At 48.0% G+C, this 25,086-nt stretch overlaps 1 long non-coding RNA gene across 2 annotated transcripts; it reads left to right on the top strand.

Moving 5' to 3' along the window:
- On the top strand, window positions 1-21,871 carry LOC117016517 (uncharacterized). 2 transcript variants are annotated; one of them, XR_004421917.1, is made up of 3 exons: window positions 1-71; window positions 5,664-5,859; window positions 20,279-21,871. It is a non-coding gene; the product is annotated as an uncharacterized LOC117016517 (long non-coding RNA). The 2 variants fall into 2 exon arrangements; XR_004421918.1 differs by lacking the exon at window positions 20,279-21,871 and adding an exon at window positions 16,407-16,463.
- The last annotated feature ends 3,215 nt before the right edge of the window (window positions 21,872-25,086 follow it).

Genomic DNA, 25,086 nt, shown 5'->3' with positions numbered 1-25,086 from the left:
GAATACATGGTCACTTTGGACCAGTGTCTGTCAAGCAGCATGAACAAGGCAGCTTTGCAGGGGCTGAAAGTGTGAGTATCAATGCATGGCTGTTCCATCCAGCTCTTGGCTCCAGACCCACAGAGCTGTCAGCCAGCCTGAGAAGAGGAGCCTGGGGCTGGGGTGGTGAGGGCGCTGCCTGCTGGGGGGGTGGGTCAGGAAGGGCAATGGGTAAGGAGGGGCAGGCGTGAGCTGAGGCTCTGGCCCTGAGCTGGCTCCCGATTACCGTGTTTCCCTGAAAATAAGACGTAGCCGGACCATCAGCTCTAATGCGTCTTTTGGAGCAAAAGTTAATATAAGACCCGGTCTTGTATTATATTGTATTGTATTGTATTGTATTACATTACATTACATTACATTACATTACATTAGACTGGGTCTTATATTATAGTAAAATGAGACCAGATCTTATATTAATTATTGCTCCAAAAGATGCATTAGAGCTGATGGTCCGGCTTGGTCTTATTTTCAGGGAAACACGATATGTTCTAGTGACAAGTAACTTCTTTTCACTTATTTCTGTGTCCCTTCCCATATTTTAAAAAGAACTGTTTATTAGTACAGAGCTCAAACTCAGGGATGTCAGAGGTAGAATAGCCTCAGAAATCAGCTCCAAGCCCACCCCATCCATTTCACAAACAGGTACATGGCGTATTAGTTCCTATTGCTGCTGCTGTACCCTTTACCCCAAACATAGTGGCTTGAAACAACGCGATTTATTATCTTATGGCTCTGTAGCTTAGAAGTCCAACACGGGCCTCGCTGGACCAAAATCAAGATGCCAGAGGGCTGCATTTCTCTCCAGAGGCTGGTCTGCATTCCTTGGCTCGTGGCCTCTTTTTCCATCTTCCAAGTCAGCAAGGCAGGCTGAGTCCTTCTCACGTCGTATCACTCTCATCTCCTTGCCTGTCTCCCATTTTTAAGGAGCTTGTGAACATTGGGTCCAGTTCTGTGGGGATGGACACCCATCCACAAAGTGCTCAGGAAGAACAGGAGAGACAACAAGATGCCAACCCCCTCACCCCAGATTGGCATGGAAATCTGAAAATAACTGCCTCTGGGTCCACTGGCTGAGCCACAAAGCCTGAGCAGAGGCTCGATCTGAGCGCACAAGCGTATCAGTGGCTTCACACCCGCGGGATGGGAAAAGGAAAGGCCCCTTCAATTGTTTCAGGGAGAAGAGGAAGACCAAAGGCCATATTATCTTTCATCAGCTACTCCCTGCGGGGGAATGAGCTTTGCACAGAGTACAGTCTTCTCTTAGCAGGGCAGGGAGGCGCCGCCTCATTCTTCACTGAAAAAGCCTCATTTATCAGGTATCAAATCAGTACCAACTGGAGCTACCTGAGATCAAATCAAAGCCAGAGTCATTGACGTGGCCTTGATTATCCCCTGTCGTGTCTGTGTACAGCGACTGTTTAGATGCACGCTGCGGAGCTTCTCCAGATATGTAAGGACTCCTGGCTTCTGTGCTGTGGGCTGGGGACCTAGACAAGATTCCGAGCCAGTTCCTGTCCCCAAGGGGTCGTGCCCCTAACCCCCGTGCACAGGGTTAAGACAATTCAGCGTAATGGGACAGAGGATTATCTTCCAGGAGCTAATTGTCCAGCAGAGAAGAGAGAAAAAGTCATGGGTGTCAGGGTCCGATGTCAGATTCAAACTGGGAAAGAAATAAGGGATGGAAGAAGGAGATGGGAAGAACGTGTGGGCGTGGCCAAGAATCCTGGCACTCACAGGTTGGGAGAAGACTTAGTGGAGAGTTTCCCAGATATTAAAAGAACAGCTTAAAATGACGAGAATCAATCTTTCTCCCCTTTTAGCAAAGATGGGCAGTACAACGTCCATCCTCTCCCACTCCTCAGGGATGTTAGGCCTCTTATAGTTCCCAAAATAGTGGCTGGTAGCTCCATAAATGCATGTTCGGGTCCTAGAAGTACCCTAAAGTCAAGTACCGGGCCGCTCCCTCTGGCAAATAGTGGCCCTGGCAGCAGGCCCCTCCTGCCTGGGGCCTATGTCTGCCTCTGCAGCCTGCAGCCAGAGCCTTTTGGGAGCCAGTGTGGGGGCAAACTCCCATGACTCATGGCTGGGGAAGCTGTCAGGGTGGGGGTAGGCAGGAGCACAGGAGGACAGGGAAGGGAAAGAGTGGAAGGCGGAAGGAAAGGGGGAGTGGAAGGGAAGAGGGGAGCAGGGTTAGTGACAGGATGGGGGAGAAGGGAGCAAGAGGGAAGCAGGGAGGAAGGAAATATGGGGAAGAGTAACAATGAGAAATACTTTCTGAGTGGTGACAACTGCCTTCAATTGTATGGAATCCTTAGAATGCATTACCATATTTAATCCTGAAAACAACCCTATGGGGTAGGTTCTTTCATCAGGTCCTTTTTATGGATAAAGAATACATACAAGGCACAGAGATCTTATCCACTCTAAGGACACAAAGGTAGCAAGTGGTAGAATCAGACATGGAAAAAGAAGGGAAGAGCAGGTGTGGTGGTTGGGATGGAGACGGAGAGGAGGATGTAGGAAGAAGGCTGGAGATGGGTCTCCAGGAGTAGAAGTGCCAGGGTGTAGGGGGCAGACAGGAGGGTCCTGGAACCTAGCCTGGCTCAGAGAGGCGCAGGCGAGAGCACAGCCTACGGGCCTCGGTGCCTAGGAGCAGCCAGCCCTCGGGGGCTCTGCTTGAATGGGCTTCCCTGACAGATTGTACTGGAGATTCCCTGGTGACAAGTGAGCCCAAGAGAACTGTAGTGCCATTGTTAGATATGGATCCTTCCTTCTGAACACAAAACACACAGGAGCCACACAAGTAATCCAATTTCATCATGCTTGGGGGCAAGGAAAACGTAAAAACAAAGAAAGGAAGTTATTGACATAAATAAATGGCTTCTCTATGTGTTGACATCTACAGGTCACTTTCACATCCGCTATGTCGTCATGTGCTATTCCCGTTTTTGTGATAAAACAGGTTTGGAGGGAGGAAGTTCAATTAATGAGAATCGAGGATCCGAACTCGGGTCTTCTCCAAATCTTCAGCTCTTTCCTGTGCACTGTATTGCAAGTCATGCTCAGCTTCCCTTCAACGCAATGAATTTTTTTCCCAATGAGCTTACCAGAATGAAAAGTTCTGTGGGACAAGACCCTCGCCTGTTACTCGTGACAGAAAGATTAATGCTAGCATCAGTTTCAAGTCATATTGCTCATGCCAAATGTCCCCTCAATACTTGTTTATAGAAGAGCTTATTTAAAACACAAGAAATTCGTTTCCAAAGAAGTAGTGTGTGTCCCGTCCTCATAGGAGCCAATTAGTAGAAGCAAACAGTAGTGTTCTTGGAAATCCCCGGGATAACTCATTTTGTACACGCTGTGCCTTTCAGCTGCACTTCACCTGGGGCTACACCCTTGTTCCTCTCTTGAAACAGACTCTCTTGTTCTCTGCTCTCTGGTTGCCTTTTCTTCCCGCACTCCGCCTCCCACTCCCTCAGCGCCTGTGCTTCTTTCTTTCTGTATAATTCCTGTCGCCCTTCCTATTCATACCCCTTAGAAAGCAAGCTCCGCAAGGAGAGGGACTGGTTTTTCTTCATTGTTGTCGTTCCTCAGTAGGCTGCCTGGTTCATATACTAGTTGCACAATAAATATCTGTTGCATGAATGACTGTCGTCTGGGTCCCCAGCTGCTAAACACAGACTGGCTGGCATTGTTAATTCGAGTTCTCTCTTCCCATACTTGTCTCTTCTATTTGTGTTCCTAACACCAACCCTTGCACACAGAATGGGAGACCTGTAAATTCTCGTCAAATGAATCAAGGAGTGAAAGAAATATTGAAGCACTGTTTTATAAAACACAGCTTTCAGGGGAAACAGAATTTTTCCATCTTGGGAAATAACATCATATCCCCTCCCATGTCCATGAAGACGCAGTGGAGGTGGGATGGTGGGTGGTGAGAATAATTCACCGTCTCGATACGTGGGCGCATGTGTATGATGCATTGACAGGCTCACGGATTCCTACCACTTGGGGCTGACGGACGCCTTACCAACCAAGTGCCAGTAATAGCATAACCATGAGGTTTAACCATGTCTGAGCGCTGACTTTAGTCCAAGTGCTGTGCCAGGGGCTTTTATCTGTATTCATTGGTTTAATTCTTACAACCAGCCCTGTAAAGAGGCTAGTTATTATCTCCATTCAACAGATGAGGAAACTGAGGCACAAAGTTACGAAAGCAAGACTCTGTGACACCTGTTGGGTGTGAGCAGGAGCTTCTAGGCTGCCCTGGGGGTAAGCGGTAGGGGCAAGACCGTGTGAAGTCCAGGAAGGCAATTAGGCACGAGTGTGATATATATGTATATGTGTGAGTGGATATATACATACATATATTAATACATATACATATATCTCCCCTCCTAGATCCAGAGCAGTTATCTGTTAGATATTTTATACGTTGGGCTTCTGCAAAAGATTTCTTAGAGGAACGGGGAAAAGGCTTATTCATTTTTAAAAAATAGATGTTTTAGTTTTACAGATAGGAAGACTAAAGATTGCAAGGATGTGAAATCTTTTGGCAATCGCCATCAGTGGCCAAGCCAAGTCTAGAAATCTCAACTCCAAATAGTCCAGGACTCTACTTTCTATGCCATGTGCCCGAATGCCCTGGTGTCTCCATAATGACACTTGAATTTGGTACACCCATTGACCAAGATTTCTTTGTCCCAAACTTTTATTTCCAGAGGTAGGGCCTGAGCAATACTGAGTAAAAAAAGGTACGTGACAAAATAAATTTAGAAATCTTTGTCTCGCAGAGTTGTTCGAGAGAGGGAACCAGGAAGGCTAAGGCTAGACAAGGCAGGAAGTGGCAAGAGCGCTCAGGGAATTCAGCGATGACCAGGTGTGTGCAGGGGGTGGGGTACAGGTGAGGGTATGCCAACGTAGGTAGGCTTCTGCCCCGGAGTAAAAATGGCAACAGCAATAACACTAACAATGACATTAGTTTTTAAATGCCTAACACGGGGCACGCTCACATAGCTGAATGCTTTATATGCATCACCGCTTTTAATATGGAGGTCCATCCTCTCTCCTTGCTTCCTTGAAGAGGAAACAGAAGCTCCCAGAGCAGCTAAGCAGCAGAGAGAAACTCAACCTGTCTGGCATCAAAGTACATGCTCTGAACCCCTCAGCACCCTCCAACCCAAAGCCCGACAATCACAGGGACCCAGACATTCTTACAGTAGCATCTCTTGGGACTAGGTTTGGCTCAGAGCGAGGGCCCCTAACCTCGAATCGTGGGCACTGTGGAAGGCTTGAAGTAGACACCTTGACGGCCGGCTGAGCCAGACGAGGGTGATTCAGCCACCCGCTGCCTGGGTGCCTCAGATGCCTTGATCTGGGCTGAGTTTTCTGATTAGTCAGTAAGCAAGCAGGAAACAATGGCCAAAAGTAATCCCTGCCTTTGTATAGCCCTTTCAACTTTTCCAAATAGTTCCCCTCTGTGTTTCTTCAAGCTCATTCGAGCAGATGTCATAACTCCTATTTGACAGAACCTAAACCTCGGATCAGAACGAAGGAAACATTTATGGAAGATTACACACATCTCAGAAGCGGCTGACCTAGAACTAGGTCTCTTGTCTTTTCAGGTGCTTTCCTCTTTGCAAGGTCCTAGAACTCGGAAGGGGTAAGAGAGGATTAGAAGTCTGACCAGTAGGAGAGAAGCTCCACTGAAGGGCCCAGAGTGCAAAGGAAAACCTGGCCACGGACGATCCAGAAGGCACAGCGCTGGCCGGCCCTGCTCCCCCTCATCTGGGTGGGGGCCCAGAGGAGCTGTGCCCAGAGGTATTTTTGTCTTGTTGCTTCAACCCAGGCAGCTCCACTTGGAATGATTTATGAGGATTTGGGTTTATTTTGTAAACACAGCTCCTACCATGGGAGGGAGTTACATTCCCAGGGTCTTCCTTCATGGGTGGGATTGCTCTAAAATTATGTTGTAGCTGATGCTACACTCTCAGTGTTCTCCAGTTGTTGAACCTAGAACATTGGCACGGTGAGAGGTCTCGGAGGTTACCCAGCCCTCTGCCTGCTCTTATAGTTGGTGAAGCTGAGGCCTAGAGATTGGGAGCAATTAGCTGGAGGCGTATAGCCAGCTAGACCCGATGTGTGAGCCAGAATGCCCCCATACCCTCAAATATTTCTTCCATGATTGTACAGCTCTGGGGAAATAGCAGTGGACACAGCAGATACAGTCTGCAGCTTCATGGAGCTTTGAGTCTATCCGGGGAGATGGATTTTAAACAAATAATTAAAAATGTGCACTGAAGGAGTAGAGGTGCTTTCAGGGTTTATAACAATGGGCATAGCCTGGCCGAGGGTTGAGGGATGGCTGTCTTGAGGGCCTGAGATTTACAAAGAGGAGGAGACTTCGTGCCTGGAGCAGTAGGAGAGAACTTATGGGGGCAGAAGGAGCAACATGTACTGGAGACAGGCGAGGCTCTGCAAATTGGCCACTGCAGGAACGAGGGGCACGGTGAGGCTGGGGCGGGGGCAGGAGCTATGGCAGGCCTGGTGGGGGTTTAGTGCACATTCTAAACACAGTGGAGAGGCAATGAAGGTTTCACGCGGAGTGGGGAAGTCCTGAGGGACGGTTTGCTTTGTAAGTCAGATCCCTCCTCTGCATTAGAGGGAACGGGCTGGCGAGCTCTGGTCGCTTGATAGAGAGACCAACTCCCTACCCTGTGCGAAGTGGGCTCCATGCCCCAGAACCGCCATTAGTGTTTGCACAGCTGGGATAGGAGATTTGTTTCAGGGTAAGTGTTAAACACAAAGCCGGGCACAGGACACATGCCCTGTAAACCCCTTGTAGCCTGAATGGGACAAAAGCCAGACAATGGTGTCCTTGCTGGTGTTCAAGAGACACAGTGGAAGCTGGCAGAGCCTGGAGGAAATGCCTGTGGTGGAGGAGGGGCTGCCAAGGTCCAGGGTGCAAGCTGGTGGACTTGGGTGGCTGGCCAGCCTAGGACTCTTGACCTGGATGGGGGCAAAGCTGGGCTTGCCAACCTGAAGCTAGAGAAAGAGATGCGTGTCTTCAAGTGCCTGTGAAGGCAGGGAGCTCCAGACTGCCCCAGACAGTCTCTGCATGCCAAGCAGGCACATCAGAATCTGGAATTTTCCACCCTGATTTCTAGTTTGTAAACCTGGGTGTGACTAGATGAGAGAGGGCCCTTCTCTCACACTGATCCCAGCGCTTCCTTTCACAGAGTTTTATGATTCACAAAGCTATTTTACACGCTCTTTCTTTTTCCTGTCTCTGTTTCTTCTTATCTGCTTGCCTATCTGTCTGTCTTTTCTTTTTTCCCTCAGGAGGCAATATGATGCAGTGAAAAGTATGGGCTTTAGAGATAAGCAAGTTTGGGTTTGAATCGTGGCTTTCTCACTTGCCAGTCGAGTAACTTTGGGCAAGTTTAACTTAGAGTCTCAGTTTCCTCATCTGTGAAATGAGTATATTAATATTTTAATCATGGAGTTGTAAGGTTTAAATCAGGCAACATGTTTAATACACATAAGAACATGGTACATAGTAAGTATGCAATAAACTACTATTGTTCATTCATTTGTTCGGTGTTTATCTGGTAGCTACTGTGGGCCAGGCCCTGGGCTTGGCACTGGGGTCATAATGCTGATCCCTAAAAACAGCTCTTTCAAGTGTAGAGCAGGGATCAGTGTCCCCTGACCCCAACTACAGCATGTGGGAAAAGTGGTTCCTCCCAGGGAGGGTCTGAAAAATGGCCCCAGATTTAGAGATGGATCTAGATGCTGTCTACGCAATGCTTCCAAGGGCCAGGCTCTCAGTTTTTGCTTTCTTTTCCTCTTGCACTTTTCTTGTTCAGTTCCATTCAAATAATCGATCAGAGTGTGCCTACGACCGTGTGGCAGGCCCTGAGCCAGGTCCTCCACAGGACACCCACGTGAGTGAGTGAGGTGTGAGCCTGGGCCAGTCTAGTAACGCTGACAGGATAGTAACTTAGATGGTGATGGGATAAGACCTGTCCCACGAGGAATGTCTGCAGGAGCCAGTCTCTTTAGCTTGGTGGCAAAAGACTCAGTGCATCTCCTAATTTCCAAAGCCTGTCACAGGAAAGGTTTCCCTGGAGGCAGAACCAGGGCCCGAGGTAGAAATCACCATGAGGCATATTTGGTCTCATTTAAAGAAACAGAGCTTTGTAATATCTTTGGATGTCCAGCAATAGAAAAGGCTGTCTGATAAGCAAAGCAAGCTCCAACTCTGGGAATGCTCAGGCCAGGCTGGATAAACACCCACCAGGCCGTTGTAAAAGAAATGCCTGCTTTGGGTGGGAGGTGTGATGAGATGACCTCTAGGCTTAGAAGTAGCCTGGAGATGCAAGGATGCTAAGTGTCCGTGGTCAGGCTCATACCACCTTCTCTTGGATGCTTGCCAGCTTCCTCCCTCTGGGGCTCTCCCTGCAGCTTACTTTACTCCTTCCTGAACCTAGCTCCGGAATCTCCCCTCCACCATGGCAGCCTACCAACGCCCGGTCCAACACGTCAGGCTGCTGGGGCATGTGCAATATGGTTTCCAGACTGTGCTCTGGCTAGACAATTTACTTTTGTTACCATATCAGCTCCTTTTAGAAATCTTCCGCCTGTAAGTATTTATATTTTCTTTCTTAAATTTATCTTTCACACACATTTCATGTGACAAAAAGATACACACACAAGCATCTGTTACTATATGATTAAGCTTGATATTTTGGAAAATCCACCAGCTCTAGAGTCTGGATTCAAATCCGCTCTCCATTACTTAGTATCAATGTTGTCCTGGCTAAGCTCTTACTGTCTGCAAGACATTCATATCTTAATATCTGTAAAGCAAGGTAATGACAACATCTTGTTCACAGGGTTGCTATAAGACTAGACAGATAATAACATGCAAAAAACTCAGAATAATGCCCGACACGCTATTTCCAATAATTCATTTATCCAATGAATTTTGGATAAATCATTTATCCAATGAAGTTTATCCAATGAAAATGAATAAAATAAATAATCATTACATGATTGTTTTGTTCTGTTGTAGAACAAAACTCAACCGAGTAAATTTGCAGATCTAATTGGCTTTATTTAGAGAGTCATGAATCGGGCAGCATCCCATCTAGCAACTAGAAGGGTGCTCCAAGGGGTTGTACAACATGGATCATTTTTATAAGCAGAAGGGTGGGGCAGGGGAGTTATTAGGAAAAAAAGGATTATTTTGAGGCCAGGTCATCTTTTGGGGGGAAGGGAATGGCAAGGGCTTTTAGCATGCAGATTATGTCACCAGTATAGGTCAGAAGGCTCCAGAGTAATTGAAAATTCCACTCCTGGCTGAAACTGTAATTAAGTTAGTTAATTAGGTTAATTATTAAGTTTTGGTTTGGTGACTTGGCTTAGCAAAAATCACTCCATTTTGGCCTCCCTTTTTTTTTAAGTGTTCTCAATCCTTCATTTCCTTTTTATGTATTGATTTTAGAATTATTTCTTGCACCCTTTAGAAATCAGAATCATGTTGGCATCGAAAAGTTTCTAGACGCTTCTTAATCCAATCTAACTTTATGCTGTGCTAAGGAAATTGAGCGTCAGAGGGGTGAAGCTATTTGCTCATTTAGTGGCAGAGCCAAGAGGATACAGGGGTTTTTGCTCTTGACTGATTCCCTTGCACACGTCATGATTTCCCTAACGAGGATTAATTCAGGGTGACCATATTTTTCTGGCAGGTGGCTTTTAAAAAATAACAAACTGCAAGCACGTAATTAAATAAATAACCACTGAACGAACACCTTTTCCATGAAATTTGTTATTTGAATAATTGGAAAGAGGAAAATGGGATGGTGGACGAAAAAGGGGGCCACCCACGAAACCTGACGAGCTCAGAGGCGGCCAATGTGGTGGACCCTACAAACTGAGAGACTGAAATGAACCCCGTAGGATGCTCTGAACATAGAAATCCCTAACTTAAAAGTGGGTCATGGCAGGTAGTCACATCCTGGGCCTGTAGCTTCCTTGACAAAGGTCAATCTTACCTTAGGTGAGCCTGTCTATTGTCTTTTTTACATCTCAGATAACATACCTTTGAAATGTCAAAGTACTCTTCTTTTGCAGCCTGCTCAAGGCACAGTGGTAGGCGGACAGGACACTGCAGAGCCTCTCATGGTTATCTTGATGCTCACAAGCCATCTCTGTGTGCTGTCAATGCTAATTATCCTGTACCCACCAGTTGAAAAGAAGGGTGTGTTACTCTATTTGGCCTTTGTATCCAATCCCAGAGATTACCCCTCCCACCCACTTTGCTTTCTCCCAGCCCCCTTCATCTACCACCAATGGATTTCATGTGACCCTCCGTGCGTCTCCTCCTTTAATTCTAATGTATAAAACAAGAGGCAAAACTGGCATTCTCCAGAGCATTTTCTCAATCCATTGAGATTTTGCTTCCAGGCAATTGTCATCCGTTTGGCTCAAAATAAACTCATAAAAATTCTCTACAGGTTTGGACAGGCTTTATATGCTATTTTCTGTGTCTGTGTTCAGAGGGCTTCGGGGGGCTTCTAGGGGTCCAGCAGGCCCCCCCCCGCCCACTCCCTAGCCCTACATGCCTCTTGAGAAGCCATGGCTGGCTGGAGATAACCTCCTATGAATGCCTCTTCCCGACAGTCCTCCTAGCTTGCTTCTTGGAATACCAGTTCCAAAGCCAGTGCCCTCAGCCTGTGTGACTTCAGTCATTAACGGATGTGCTGCCAAACCTTTTTCAGTGTATGTAAAATTTATTTTTGCTGCAGCTGCGCATCCCACTATTGTAAGGATGCCTGGTGGGGAGAACGCTGAGCTAAGTGGATGGGGGTGATGTCCTGCAGAGCGGGGTCAACTGGCTGCAAAGAAGGTGTGGTGTGATGCCAAGGCATTTCAAGGAAGACTTTTCTGAAATACGTGGCGACTTGGTTTGGGGACTATAAGAAAGCATGATCAGGGCAAAGCCAAGTTCAAGCCAACCTTCCACTCAGGACTGAAGGGCACTGAGTGAGCCATGCAATCTTGACTGTCCCATGGGAAGACCTTTGGAAACACTAGACCCGCCCATGTACATTGCCCGTGTTACTGATTTCAAGTGTGCTGCCCCAGATTCCAGAATTGGAAAGTGTACTGTGAACAAAACAGCCTGAGAGCCATTGTCCTAAGTGTGACATGGAACAAAGTGTTCCCTGGTGACATAATTTTGTGCAATAGTGTTGAACAGAGTTCGACCTGATTCCTTGCTGCAGGATTTCTCAGCGCCTTAGTGTGCTAATATCTATGGTAACTCCCCCAGAACAGGTTTAGAATGCAGCATTTACCCATCCTTCCTGGTCACAGAGCCATGTTTTTCTTTCCAAGAGCATCTGTAGGGAGCAGGGTTCTGAGGAGACTTTGGTAGGTATTCTTCCAGAAGGATTTCACCTTCTCTCTTTTTATCTGAGCAGTTTAAAGGCTGTGTATACAAAGGGTTAATCCAAAAACTGACCCTTTTTAGTCCCCGATACATAACTCATCCACTCACCTGGACACCTAACTCTACTTTTGGTGCTTTCTGAACATATCTAAGAAGGTTCACAGGGCCACTCACTCTCCTTGGGGAGCAGATGGGGCCCCTCCTTAATGCAAGAAGGAAAGCCAGTGTCTTATATACCCTACCTTAGAGGGAGAGCGTTTTCTCAGGACTTACCTCCTTTGCCAGATACTCTTATAAATCCCTTTTGCTTACAAGGCTGTTTCCAAAAGTTAGCTGCCAGGCTTCTGCAGCACAGGACACACTGCTTGTTGGGACTCTTTTCTCTCCGTCTCACTGGACACTGCGGAAAGCCTTCATGCTTTGGCCTGAACACCGGCTGGAGCTAAACCTTTGGCCAGTACGGCATTAGTGTGAGCAAGTTAATAGCTTAGAATGTCTCTCCAGCTTTTTGGACTCAATTTTTTTTTTTCCCATTGGTGAAACAAGCGGGTAAGACCGGGTGCATCACATCACTGATCTACCCTGAGCTAGATGTCATGCTTTGGTAATGCAACAGGATGAAATAAGGGTTTTGTGGTTTTTTTGATAGATGCATGCCAATAAATTATAGCATGCTCTCTGTAAGAAGTGCTACAGAGACAGGGCGGAGGAAGTGATGAATTCTGTCTATACAGTATTAGAGATTTCCTCCAGCGCTGGTATTCTTACATACTGTGCCTTCAGGATCTTTTCTTCTTGTTTCAGTTGGCCCAAAGCCATCTGATTCTCAAAACTGCAGAGAAGGTCCGATCCCACCGTCACTGGGTGCTGGCTGACTGTCAGCTGACTAAGCTTGATCTGACGTAGACCTCGCCTTAGCGCAGCGTCTGCCCCACACCCCCAAGGAGGAAGTGAGGCACCTCCTGAGCACAAGTCTACCACAGACGTGTGGCCACGGTGGAGTAGACACTCTGTGCGCGTCTTTCATTCTCCTGAGCCAGCCTCCAACTATAAGAGGAAAAAGATGCCTCCCCTCGTGGAAACCTCAGGCTCCTAGCACTTCTCAACACCTAACGACAGTAACTCAAATTCTTCACCCAGGAGCCTAAATCCTCCCTGTCGTTTGGCTGCAGGACACTCATTCTGCTTCATCACCTATCCTCTTTACCGTGTTCTGAAATCTGGAGACTCACCTTCTCCTTCCTTGTTCTCCTTTCTCTCCTCCTTTTTTTCCTCCTCCGAAAGGTGTCCTTTCACATTCCGGGTACCATTTGCTGAGGACGAGCAGCAATGATGCCACCATCAGTCCTGATGAGTGGCTGGTTACGGTCTCCGACAGAAAAATCAGGACACGTGGCCTGATAATCCCCAGCTGACCCAGGGTGTGAGGAAAGACTTTTTGGCTCAGAGAACCTTCAGGCACTTCTAGTGTACTCTGGAGAACCTCGACCATTCTCTCTCCCTTAACAACAAAAAAGTCCTATTCCACCAGGGACAAAATACACGGAAGCAGCATTGTTAGTCGCTGTAGCCACAGGCCACCCACCCTCTGCCCTTCCTCACCTTCACATCCCCAGGGACACTATAGAAAACAAAGAGTTGTGGCTGAGAGAGCCAAGGGTGGGCTGGCACAAGGAAGCCTGGAAACCTGGAACAGGGAGTCCAGGAATGGGAGCGCCAGCCAGTTCTACCAGCTGGGCGCTTCTTCGCTGGGGGTAATGAGGAGGAGGAATTCTCTCCCACCCCTTCTGATACAGTCAGAAAGGAGTCCTCTCATCTCCTTCAGCCTCCAACCCGAGCTCACCACTGCCCCACTGCTCCTGTCCTCAGCAGGAAACCACTGCCTGCTCCTTTACTAAGTCGGAGGCACTCACCGCTTTCTCAGAACTTGAAAACTGTCAATCACCACCTCTCTCCTCCCTCCCTCCTCCCTCTTTTCCTTCCTTCCCCACTAAATGTGTCCCTTTTACCAGATTGATCTTATTCTTCCTTTGTCCCTCCCTGGACCTTCCTTCAGGGCTTCTGCAGCACCCCCAGTTTCTTCTCTTGTCTGGCTCCTTCTTCTCCATCTGTCATACAGGCACAGTGCAGCCACCTGCTGACCTCACTTTCCACCCAATTCCTCTGTACCATTGTTAATGTCTTCTGTGCTAGGACTCTGGCCCTGAACCTGCTTTCATGGATAGCCAATGTCCTCCCAATAACCTCTGTTCCTTTTTTATCCTATTCTACTCCTTTGGGGCATTAAAATTTAATTTAGAAATTTGTTATAAAAATGATACCCACAAATAATACCTTTTATCATAGAGTAGAAAGTGAAACGTCACCCACCCCACACCCCCCATGCCATTCCCCAGAGGTAACCACTATAAATAATTTGGTAAATATTCCTCTATACGGTTGCTTATGAATTTACAAAGTTGCGTCATTTCAACATATCTTCTGTAATTGCTTTTGCACTTAATGCGATGCTGCACATGTCTTTCCATGCGAGTATATCTAATACACATCATTTAAAAAATGGCCAGTGTTCCATTATATGGCTATACCGTAATTTATTTAGCCACTATTCTTTGGATGGGTACTGAGGTTATTTCTACTTGTTCATTTATTTCTACATTCATCCCTGCATGCCCTCATTCCTATTACAAACAATGCTGCAGTGAACTCCTTGTACGTACTCGTGTATCTTTGCACACTTGTGCTCAGAATATTGGTCACTTGCTCATCACTCTCTGTTTTGACACTTCTTGAATCTTCAGCTTCTGTCTTGGTTCTCTTCTGCCATAAGAAACCTCTCTTTTCCCTGAGCACCCAATGCATGTCACCCCTTCTTGTTTCTGTTCCAAATCCTGCTCCTGAAATAACCACTTCCTGCCCAAGTCTTCCTGCCCAAGCCTTGTGTAGAACCATCCCTAATTCCCTAGACCCGTCTTCCCTAATTTTAGGTAGCACTTACTGTGTGCTGGAGCAGACATTATATCTTTCCTTCCTGTAACAGGAGGGTGAGGTATGGATTATATTGTCTTAGCATTTGTTTTTAAACCACATTTTATTATTATTATTATTTTTTAAGGAGGGCGCAGCTCACAGTGTCCCATGTGGGGATTGAACCGGCAACCTTAGTGTTATTAGCAACACGCTCTAACCAACTGAGCTAACCGGCCACCTCCTGTTTTAGCATTTTGAAAGTGATAAAAACCGAAGCTTGGAAAGTTAAGGTACTGGTCCATGGCATCCAACTTGTTAAATGGAGGAGGACCCAGGGTGGAAGCTCAGGCCTGTTCTACTGTATAGTGCAGGGATGTCCATAACCACCATGTTACTCAGCCTTCGGCTCTGGTGCTCACAGGCCCAGTGCACCTACGGCGGCACCTACAAACTGAACCTTGGAATTTACTCACAAGTCTGTTCCCGCAGACTGGGAGCTCGCTCCCTGAGGGCAGGCCTCGTGTCTCTTCTTTCTGCTTTTCCTGTATTGAGAACAGAACCTGTCGTGGTATAGGCACTGACATGGGTTTGAATGAATGAATCGGTGTTTGCTGAATGAAGAATCCCAGCCCTCCCTGAACTAGGTCAAGAGCCAAACATCAGCACCTGATAACACATGCTGAGCTTGGGGCTTCTATCCTGCTAATTTATGAGAAGAAAATACCCTCCTTCCAGGGCCCTAATTAACTAAATTACGAGAAGCTCTTTGGATTGGCATGCAGTAGATCGTAATGATTTAAGAGACAGACTCTGAAGTAAGATGGCCTATGTTCTGATTCCAGCTCTGCCACTTGCTAGGCAAGTTCTTCAATTTCCATAATCCTCAGTGACCCAACCAGTAAAATGGGGCAAATGACAGTTACTCGCTAATTGGGTTATGGTGAGGACTAAATGAGGAAGTTCATATGAAACGCTTAGCGTGGTGCCTGGCACACAGAAAGCACTCAGTAAATGTCAGTTGCTCTATGGCCATCAGGACCAGTATTAGCTCCTCTTATTCTTTGTTCAAAGTGAAATATATCAAGTGTTCATTTCCCTTACACTGCCCAAAGCTTTTGTTACTTTCCATTTTCACAAAAATTCTCTTTCTTGCCCTTACTTGTAAAACAAGCATTTATTGAGTGCCTTCTGTTTACCAGTCTCCTTCCTGGTTGGTCCCTCACCTGTCGTGGAGACTACAGGAAGGAGGCTGGCGGCCCAGGGGAGGGTAAAACCTTCCTGCCCTTTGCAGTTGAGAACATCACTCAGTTCTCTGGAGAACACACCTGTTTTTCTGTTCAAACTTCAAGGATTTGTTACGAACCATTTCTCATGAAAGTCTCGAGGTTTTGTACCTTGATGCATGAAGGTCGTTTCTAGAACCTGATTCATAGAGGTACCCGTGCTGTTGATCTTTGAGACAAAATGTTTTCCTGTATCAGCAACTTCTGAAAGTGGCTTTAGGAACCGGCGTTTGTTTTGTGATTCTGTACACGGCTCCTACTCACGTTCGTGTATGAATTTTTAGGGAGGTGGTGGTTGTTTTGTTTGTTGGGGGGTCTGTTTTGTTTGTTTGTTAACCAGGTCTAGGACTATTTGAGAAGGAACCTACCTCTGGCAACCCAGACCAAAACAAATGAAGAAGAAAGTCCCCCAACCCCAAACTCAAATCCCAGCAAAAGCGAGTGATTTAGTATAAGCAAGTTTTCCAGACTTAATCTATAGATTATTCAATTCCAGAACTATATTGTTCTCAGAGAACCATGCTGACTGTTTAATTAAGTTATGTCAAAAGGAGGAAATTCCCTGGTAATGCCACTCAGCTCCCAAATTTGGGATTGTCTTTCTATGTATCTAACTTACACATCTCCTGTTGCAAACTAAGGTGTCCCTTCTCCAGGTGACACACCTACTCAGGAAGTCCAGCTCCAGGGATGCAGGGAGACATGAATGGGGAAAGGCTCCCTTCTCTGTTTGGTAAGTGTCTGAAGTAGGTGTGGCTTCACCTTATGCAAGCACCTGGCTATTTGCCCTGCTACCTGGCTATCAGGAGATAGGCCTCCTGCACTGCCAAGTGTTCCTGGAAGCTAAGTCACTAGGGGTCTGCTGGTACTTCTCCTTGCTCCTTGCTGCCCTGCAGCCCTGGCTTCTTTGTCGGATGTGTTATCTGAATGACTCAGGCCACTGCACTCAGGTCAAAGAAGATTGTGGATCAAACAACCAAAACTCTCACCTTGACCCCAAAGTCCCGTCTCTTTTGGCTTTCGTCCCCTCAGCCAAGAGGTAAAAAGTTTCATTGGAGCTTTTGAGAGACCCCCGTTCCAGAATCCTCCAGAATCCGTTGCCTGTGACCTAATTGTGAAGGACAGTGAGAAGGGAGAGCCGCTGTTTGGAATTCATGGGTGGGGTGGGTGGGGTACCTCCCAATAACATACTTGACTGGGGATTGGAGCAACCTGTTTGTCCAAACCTCTGGTGTGGTTGAATGAGGCCTGCCAGGTCTTTGGCGTTGCTGCAGGTACAGAGAGAATGCACTTATCAGAGACCATCGGGCTCATACACCTGACACTTTACCAAGTACTGAAAAAGATGAAAATTGCCCAAGAGGTGGCACCCAGATGATCCGCTGATCAAATCAGTGTGTCAACTCTCTCTTAGAAGCTCCGGGCTGAGGGAACACCTGCCTCTGCCATTTCGAAAGACTTTTTACTACAGTTTTCTCCCTGAGTGATTTTGTCCTCGAAGGAAATGTGGGAGGGCCCTGGGGGATTTTTAAAGCTTAGTGCTGAACTAATTCTGGGCCTAAATGATTTTGAAAGCCCATCATGTAATCAGGAAAGTGGTGGCAGGGAGTCTGGGGCTGGAAGTCAGGAGACGGGGGTTCTAGCCCTGGCTGTGCCACTACCTGGCTGTCTAGTCTCGAGCAAGTTGCTTCATCTCTCTGGGCCTCAGCATCTCTCTGTGGTTTCTTCCTGTCCCGGCACACCACGACAGCTCCGAAGACAGGAACGTTCCATCTCAGGTGTAGAACTTGGGGTCAGACCGAACAATTTTTTAAAAAATTAAATGTGACATTGGTTAGTAAGTTTCTGGAAGTTTCAAGTGTACCGTATTATAAGACATCATCTGTATATTGCATTGTGTCTTCATCAACCAAAGTTTAGTCTCCTTCTGTCACTAAATATGGACCCTAATTTTTTACTAGTCCGCTTCTTCCCTCATGTGGAGACACAGCGCTGGTGTGGAGTTTATATTCCCTTCCCAGCCTCCTTTTCTCGGAAGGCCTTTGGGATGCCTCCAAGAAAGCAGGTGAGCTGCATGGGTATTTGAGGCTTGGAAGGGGCTTCAAGGAGAATCTCCCAGCTATTTCAAGAATGCCTCTTACTCCAGTTGTCTGGTGGGAGGTGCTTGGCATGTTTGGGTACCAGCATTTCATAAAAGTTAAGAGCCCTGGCTTCAGACTTAGCCAGCTCTTCCCTCGTAGCCTAGCTTTGCCAATCATTTCAACTCATTATTCAGCAAATTTATCAAGTGCCTATTTTGTGCCAGGGACTCAGCTATTTTGCATACATGATAACTTTTAATCCTCACGACCCTATAAAGTAGGTACTAACCTTATCCCTACTTTTTGGATGAGGAAACTGAAACTGAGGAAACTGAGAGGTGCTATGGAGTATCCTAGGTCACACAGCTAGCAAGTGGCAAACGTGGGGCTCGAATCCAGGTCTACTGACTCCAAACTCTGGCTCTCAGCCGCTGTACTCTGCCGCCTCCCAAACCTTATTTTATTTAATCCTCATTTAAATCCTCATTGGCTTTATTGCAAAGTTTCCACCTCAGTGCTTCAGAAAAGCCCCTAAGAGTTGGCCTATCCACCTCCTAGATTAACAAGCATGTCCACTTCTGAAAAAGGATGGAGTCGACAAACGCTGGACGGTGCAGTGGGAAAAGCCAGCAGTATGTCTGATTCCAATGACTCAGCCTCTAGACCTGCTCGCCCCCGTCTGACCTGAGGCATTTCTACTCTCTGAACTTTACCAGCCTTGCTTTCCTCACAAGGGTATTGTAAGAATCAATGGAGAGCACAGCTATGAAAGGACTTTGTAAATTAGAAAGTGATGAAAGCAGACTCTTTATTACTGCGGCCCTACTTCTCTGAGTTTGTCACTCACCACACTGATCAGTAAAGTGAACGTGGCCTTCAAGAATCTGGAGATACGCCATCTAATGGTACGAACAGTGGGGTCCCCCGATGAAGCCGTCTGAGGCAGGTTTGCTCTCAAAGGGCCAGCGCTCCTGCCTGACTCATTCAGAAATGCCACATTCCATCACGACGTTGGCGCTGTGACATGTGGTCGGCCCAGAAAGGCTGGGATGTGGCATTCCTGAACAGATTCAGGCATGAGGAGAGAGAAGTGCAAAACACAACCTTTGTAAACAGACAGCCTGGGGCTGAGGAGAGGTGGGAGAAGACGTTGCTTGTTTTCTGTCCGCTTGTTTGGGAAGTCTGTGGAGCTGTAGTTCCCTACCATCCATCACTGGATCTCATCATCCTTCGGGAAGCACGCGTTGCCACGTGCCTGCAGACCACCTCACCCCAGGGCCCCACTCTCGGACCACAGATTCCATTCGGGTTGGGTAGTGGGATCACTTGCTGACTTAACCCCTCGGCCCTTCAAGGAATGAGAGGAGATGCAAACCAAAGGTCCAGAGGAGCTCTGGACCATGTGTCACTGAGCTTTTCCATTTGTGCATTTATTCTTTCTCTTCTTGCCCAGTTGTGCTAAGGGTGGCACGTGAAGAGGATTTTATTTCTGTTGAGATTTTGTCTGTGTCTAGATGGGGACCTAAGGGGGGGAGAGAGAGAAGCAGACCCACTGGTCCACGCTTGGGGCAAGCAAGTTTCATTCCTTACCCTACAGAGGCTGTCACGGAACGAGTTAAAAGAGTTCCAGAGGCACTGTCTGCCTCCCGTAAGGTGGAGGGGCTGCGGGGCTCGTGACAACTCTCCCAGAGGTCTCCTCGCTTTGATTCCTCTCCTGTCCTGGGGGATATTGATACCCTGCCTGTCTAACAATGAGCAGTTAACTGGCTGTTGCAAAATCCCCTGCTTAGCGTGGCACCAGGTAGGTAGCCGTAGCCGTGGAAGTGAAGAAGGCAAGTAGCCAGGAGATGCTGACAGAAAACGCCATTGGGGGCAAAGCCTGTAGGGTGAGTTGGAGACCTGGGCTCCAGGCCCAGCCCTGCTTCTGTGTGAACTTGGCCAAGTGGCTTGCCTTCTCTGGGACTAAATTTTGTGAAAGAGGGTTAGGCAATGATCTCTAAGGTCCCTTCCAACTAGGCTGACCAACCACCCCAGTTTGCCCAGGGCTATTGTGGTTTTACAGTTGGGCATTTCACGTCCAGGAATTCCTACTTCTAACTAAAATCTCTACTTCCTGATTGTTCTTGTAACTTCCCTCTGGGGTCTCAAACCCTTTCCACCCTGTGCCATAGAAGCCTCTTCTCTGGATTAGAAAATCACGGGGGTAAGTTCTTCTCCTAAAGGGGTGAGGGCATGATACTCCAAACGTGTAACATTCTCTGTGGCAAGGCCCCAACCCATGAGGCTGTTCTGGCCAGCTACGCCCCACCCCTGGTAGCCCCGCCCTAAACCTGGGCTTCCATCTCCAGGTCTGGGATAATTCCACGTTTCTGTAGTCCCAACACTGACTTCAGGACCAGCAGATCTGAAGGACTAACCAGCTTTCCTCTTGATTCTTGTTCTCACAGCAAAGGTGGTGAGTCCCAGTTCACCGGTCAGATCAGCCTTCGTCCAGGTTCTTACAGAATGTAAAAGTGGGACTGCTCAAGGCGCTGCTGACTAAACCCCGAGAAGACCTACCCTGATGGGCTGCCAATTGTTTTCTCAGTTAGAGAGGAGCCCCTACAGTATTTGGGATTGAGGAAGTTGAAAGTTTCCAATAATGGTTACCACACATGTATCCAAGGGCGAGGAAAGCGAGCTCATGTGACATTTGGCCCTCATCCACCTCCACAGCTGTCCAGCCCATTGCACGTGACCTCCCTGCCTGTTTTGGGCCTGCCTTCGGTGTGCTCTCTCACTTGGGGTGTGTGCTCAGCTTCGGGATCAGCGCTAAAAGTTGGTGAAGCAGACCTTGGACCCAGCTCCTCCGATGATGCCGCAGTGTGCGCGGGCCGACCAATATCTGCGCAGCAATCTGTGATGTGACTTGTGTGCTCACACCCATCTGAGTGCCATGGCAGCAAAAGGCAGGGTAATTCATTCTGCCTGGGTGACACCTATGCTGGGCCTGGGGGGTGAGGAGGAGCGGCAGGGGGAATGTGAGCGGGAAGACGCCGGCGTGCCAGGCGTGGAAAACGGCACACAAAGCTGGGAGCTTTCTCCCACCCCCGCTGGCTGTCTCCCTTTGTCACCAACTGTGGGTGGCAGTGGGTCAAGGATTGTTGGGCTAGAGGCCAAGGCAGGCAGAGTCAGGCCTCCGGAGGCTGCCAGGCCCAGGGAGCCCGGGTACATCCGGAGCCTCCTTCCTAGTTCCCTAGTTCACAGCTTCCTCCTGTCAAAGCACCCACTCTGACCTGTCTGCGCCCCCCAGGCCCCCCTCCAGGCTGTCACAGTCCCTGGCAGTCCCTTCCCAGCCCTCTGGCCTCTGCTCCCTCTTTTCCAGTCCCGCAGCTACTACGGTGGTTCATCTCCCACTTGGTTGGTGGCAACAGCCTCCTCGTCAGTCCAGTGACTCAGGCTTCTCCGTTTCCCCCATCCTGTGTGTGCTGCCAGGCGAATCTTTCCGTAACAGTGTTTTGTTGACCTCGTGTACCTGTTCTGAAATCTTCGTGAGCACATTTCCGCAGACCTCACCATCCGCTGTGTACAAACAAGGCCACGTTCATATTCATAACCTAATTGACTTTGGCTCCCGTCTCTCTGCTTACATGGGAGCTCGGTCTCTTCCAAAGTGCACCCCAAGTAGTTGTGGGAACCCCCAGGACAGTGCTCTGAGCGTCGAGTCCCGTCTGTGCATGTTTGCTAACGGTCTGTGAGCAGGCCAGCACACACACCGAGCAGAAGTGTTTGGAGACTTGCGTAGCAATTTGATATGCTGTGAACTCTGGCATCGGTTTTTCTTTTTTCTTTTAATTTTACAAAACAAGAAACAACACTGACAAAAACACCTGGTCTTTCACCACCCCCGATGATTTGAGGAGCGCTGCCCTAGGGGGTCTCACCCACAAACAAATCTGGCCCCTCAGTGCAGTCCCTTATGAGTTCCCTGCTACCCAGTGGCAGCTCTGGAGTTGCTTTTTCAATCAATCAACCTGTCAAGGATTCAAATCAATTCCTTCTGCCTCCCTCCTTGGAGCACAGCTCTCCAGAATGTTCATGTAAGAAGCAGCTTGCTTCAAAAACAGTACCAGCAATTCAGAACATCTGCCCTTTTAACATTAAATTTGGGATTCCTATTTCAAATCGCTATTGGCCTTCTTTCGCTAAAGCGCTTTGTTTTTTTTTCTGTTTAGCTTGGTAATTTAAAAAAATGTTCAAATCACTTTATTGAAATATAAATTCCATACATTACAGTACAGTGACTTTCAGTGTACCATTTGAGGGATTTTTGACAGTGAAGACATTTGTTAGTTCACCACCCCAGTTAAGATAAAAACCAATTCCGTCACCTAGAAAGTTCCGTTGTGCTCGTCCTTTAGGCTCCTTGGCAGCCAATCCCCACTTCTGCTGGCAGGCACAGGCAGTAACTTACCTGCTTTTTATTTCTACAGCTTGGTTTGGCTTCTTCTAGAATGTTGCATACATGAGATCCTCCAGAATGTACCCTTGGATGTCTGGCTATTTTCACTCACCTGGTACATTGATCATATTTAGGACACTGTCACTCCCTGCAGTTTTTAAAAGCTATACCTGCAGAAAGAGACCCTCTAGGGACCTCAGCAAGCATGTTCCCATCATTCTGAGGGAACTTTGAATGTGTTTTAATACAACCCACATGCCTCTGGGACTTATTTTTCACTCGCAGGACTTAGAAAATGGGGTAATAGGTGATGACTTTCCTGGTAAGTGTTTGGGGGATACCATCTAAATCTCAGCCTATCTGTGGCATCCATCTCCAGTTCGGAAGATGGGACTGCTGGTCGGGCAGGGGCTGTGAGCAGGTGTGAACCTGTACTCTGACCTTGGGGTAGAGCAACAGGGTCTCACACCCTGCTGACATTTTAATAACAGTGAGCATCTGACGCTCCTCCTAAGATGTGAGTGTCCGACCTGACTGATGAGAAATGTTTCCTCACTTACTATCTGCAAGAAGTAGTGAGCACTCTGGCAGTAGCAAGATAAGCAAAACAGTTACACTGACAACAGCAACAAACCATAAAACAGAGAAAAGACCACCCACATCTACCAGGGAAAGCCCCCCACAGCTTTGGGAAGACTTGTCTGCCTCCCAGAAATCCAGAGGAGTAGAGTTAAGAACTTAGTGATACCATTGTATAGATGGCAAAACTGAGGTCAGGTTGAAGGGGCGCCTGTCCAAGGCCACATGACTGAGGCTGTGACTGAGCAAGGATCAGCGTCTGGAGCTCCTGATGCTTAAGTTGCTGCCCTTTGAATTTCCCCCATCTGTCTCAGTGAAGGATATTTTTAGTACATTGTACTTATTAAATGAAGTTATGGTCTCTGACCCTGTCTTATAAGCCTGGGAGCCAGATATTTTATAAGACACATAAATTAAATTGTTGATTCCATGTACCCCTTAATTGATTCCATCGGACTATTTGGAGACTCAACTCAGACCGGGGTGAAACAGTCCTGTCAAATAGCTGTAAAAGAAGGTGGAGATGGAAATGTGACCACTGTGATGTCCCTCTGGGTTTTATTTGGAAAGTAGCCAGGGACCACCTTCCAAGTTGAATTTGAAAATGTTAGAGCCGGAAGGCAGTTGGAGAACACCCCCATTTCATAGGTGGGGAAACTGAGGCCCAGGGAGGGATAGGGCTACCCTTAGGGTCGAATTATAGGTGAATTTGCAGAGACAGAGGTGGATTTGGCTTTGTATCTCCCAGAGGGATGCATTTCCATCTACCACCCCCAATAGCCTGCTTAAATGTCCAGGCCTGATGGCAGGAAGCTTATTCTAAACTTGTTTGGATGACTATGGGACCCAGCAGAGAAGACACAGGAAATGCTGTGCTTGGAGTCAGTGGCTGTGTCTTTAAGACACGCGGTGTCTCCTTGGGAAGAACAGGAGCCATAAGCTCAGAGAACTGAAGTGCTATTTCTGTATCTGGGACTTGGCTTAAGGTGTGTGTCCCAGGCCTCACCTCAAGCTTCCTTTCTTCACACAGGCCCCCTGTTGCTGAAGAGTGAAGGTGGCATCTTCTCCGGATGTTCCTGCAAGTTGCCAGCCCGTCTCACAGCTGGCTGCAGACAGTGGGCTCACAGTGAGAGGCCGGCAGCCCGCAGCTGGATGTGCCGGTGCTGCCAGCCCAGCACCGTGGTCCAGAGCTCCAGGTCTCTCTTATTCTCGCTGCAGGGGGCCTAGCTGACACCAAAATGCTCCAGAGTGCACGACAGAAAGAAGACCTGGAAGGGCTGTTTAGGAGCTAGCACGATGCTCTCTCTCCCTTTACAGACAAAGAAACTGGCCCAAGAAAGGGAGGTGACTTTCTTGTCACCAGTAATCCCAGCGTTAATGACAGATCTGGGAGTTGTCCCCGGCTTCTGGACTCCTAATTCTGTGCTCCAATAGAGAAATCATGAATAAACACCTCCTATGTGACAGGTATTGTGCTAAGTGCTTCGCCAGTCAGACTTACTAAGCTCCTAGCATCCACCAGGTACTTGCAGTTTCTACGCCCCCAGGGAACGGCACGGGCAGTGGTCCCTACCTCCACATTGCTGCAGACAGACAAGCAATTGGGCAGTTACCACCCAGGGTGGGACTTGTTATCATGGGGGAGGGATAGGGTGCCACCGAGAACATAAGAGGCGTTAGTCTAGATGGAGGGGAGGGGAATCACTAAAAGCTCCCCCCACCAAAGGATCAAAGCGAAGACCAGAGGCCAAATCGGAAGTATGTGAGCCGAGGTTGGGTGCATAAGAGCGTTCTGGGTGGGAAGATGGCACATGCCAGGGCTTGGAGACCAGTGCCTGGTACAGTGAGGAAGGGGAGGAAATTTGGTGTGGCTGCGATGTGGAGTGTGAGGGCTGGGCAGAGACGAGGCTGGACGGGCAGACAGGACCAGACCACGAACCGCCACGTGGACAGCGGGTTTGGACGCTTGAAGACAAGAGCCCCAGGGAAGTGTCAGTAGGTGGCGTCTCAGAGAGAGAAAAATGATCTGCCTCATCAACTGAGGGGCTGCAGGCAAGGCTACCTGCCTGCTCCTTGTGAAGGTTAAAAAGGAGATTTGGCTGTTGGACATAAAGAACCCAGGTGAACTTCCTGCACGGCCGGCAGGTGAACGTAGCCCTTGAGTATCTCATCTCCCTCAGTGGCTCCTGATTCGTGTCCGTGAAACCCCAAGGCTTTTTGGACATTCGTTGGAGA

Source organism: Rhinolophus ferrumequinum, chromosome 24, assembly GCF_004115265.2.
Source record: "Rhinolophus ferrumequinum isolate MPI-CBG mRhiFer1 chromosome 24, mRhiFer1_v1.p, whole genome shotgun sequence".
NCBI classification, from domain to species: Eukaryota; Metazoa; Chordata; class Mammalia; order Chiroptera; family Rhinolophidae; genus Rhinolophus; species Rhinolophus ferrumequinum.
Note: the sequence above shows the minus strand (reverse complement) of the source record. Positions and strands in the feature narration are given on the sequence as shown.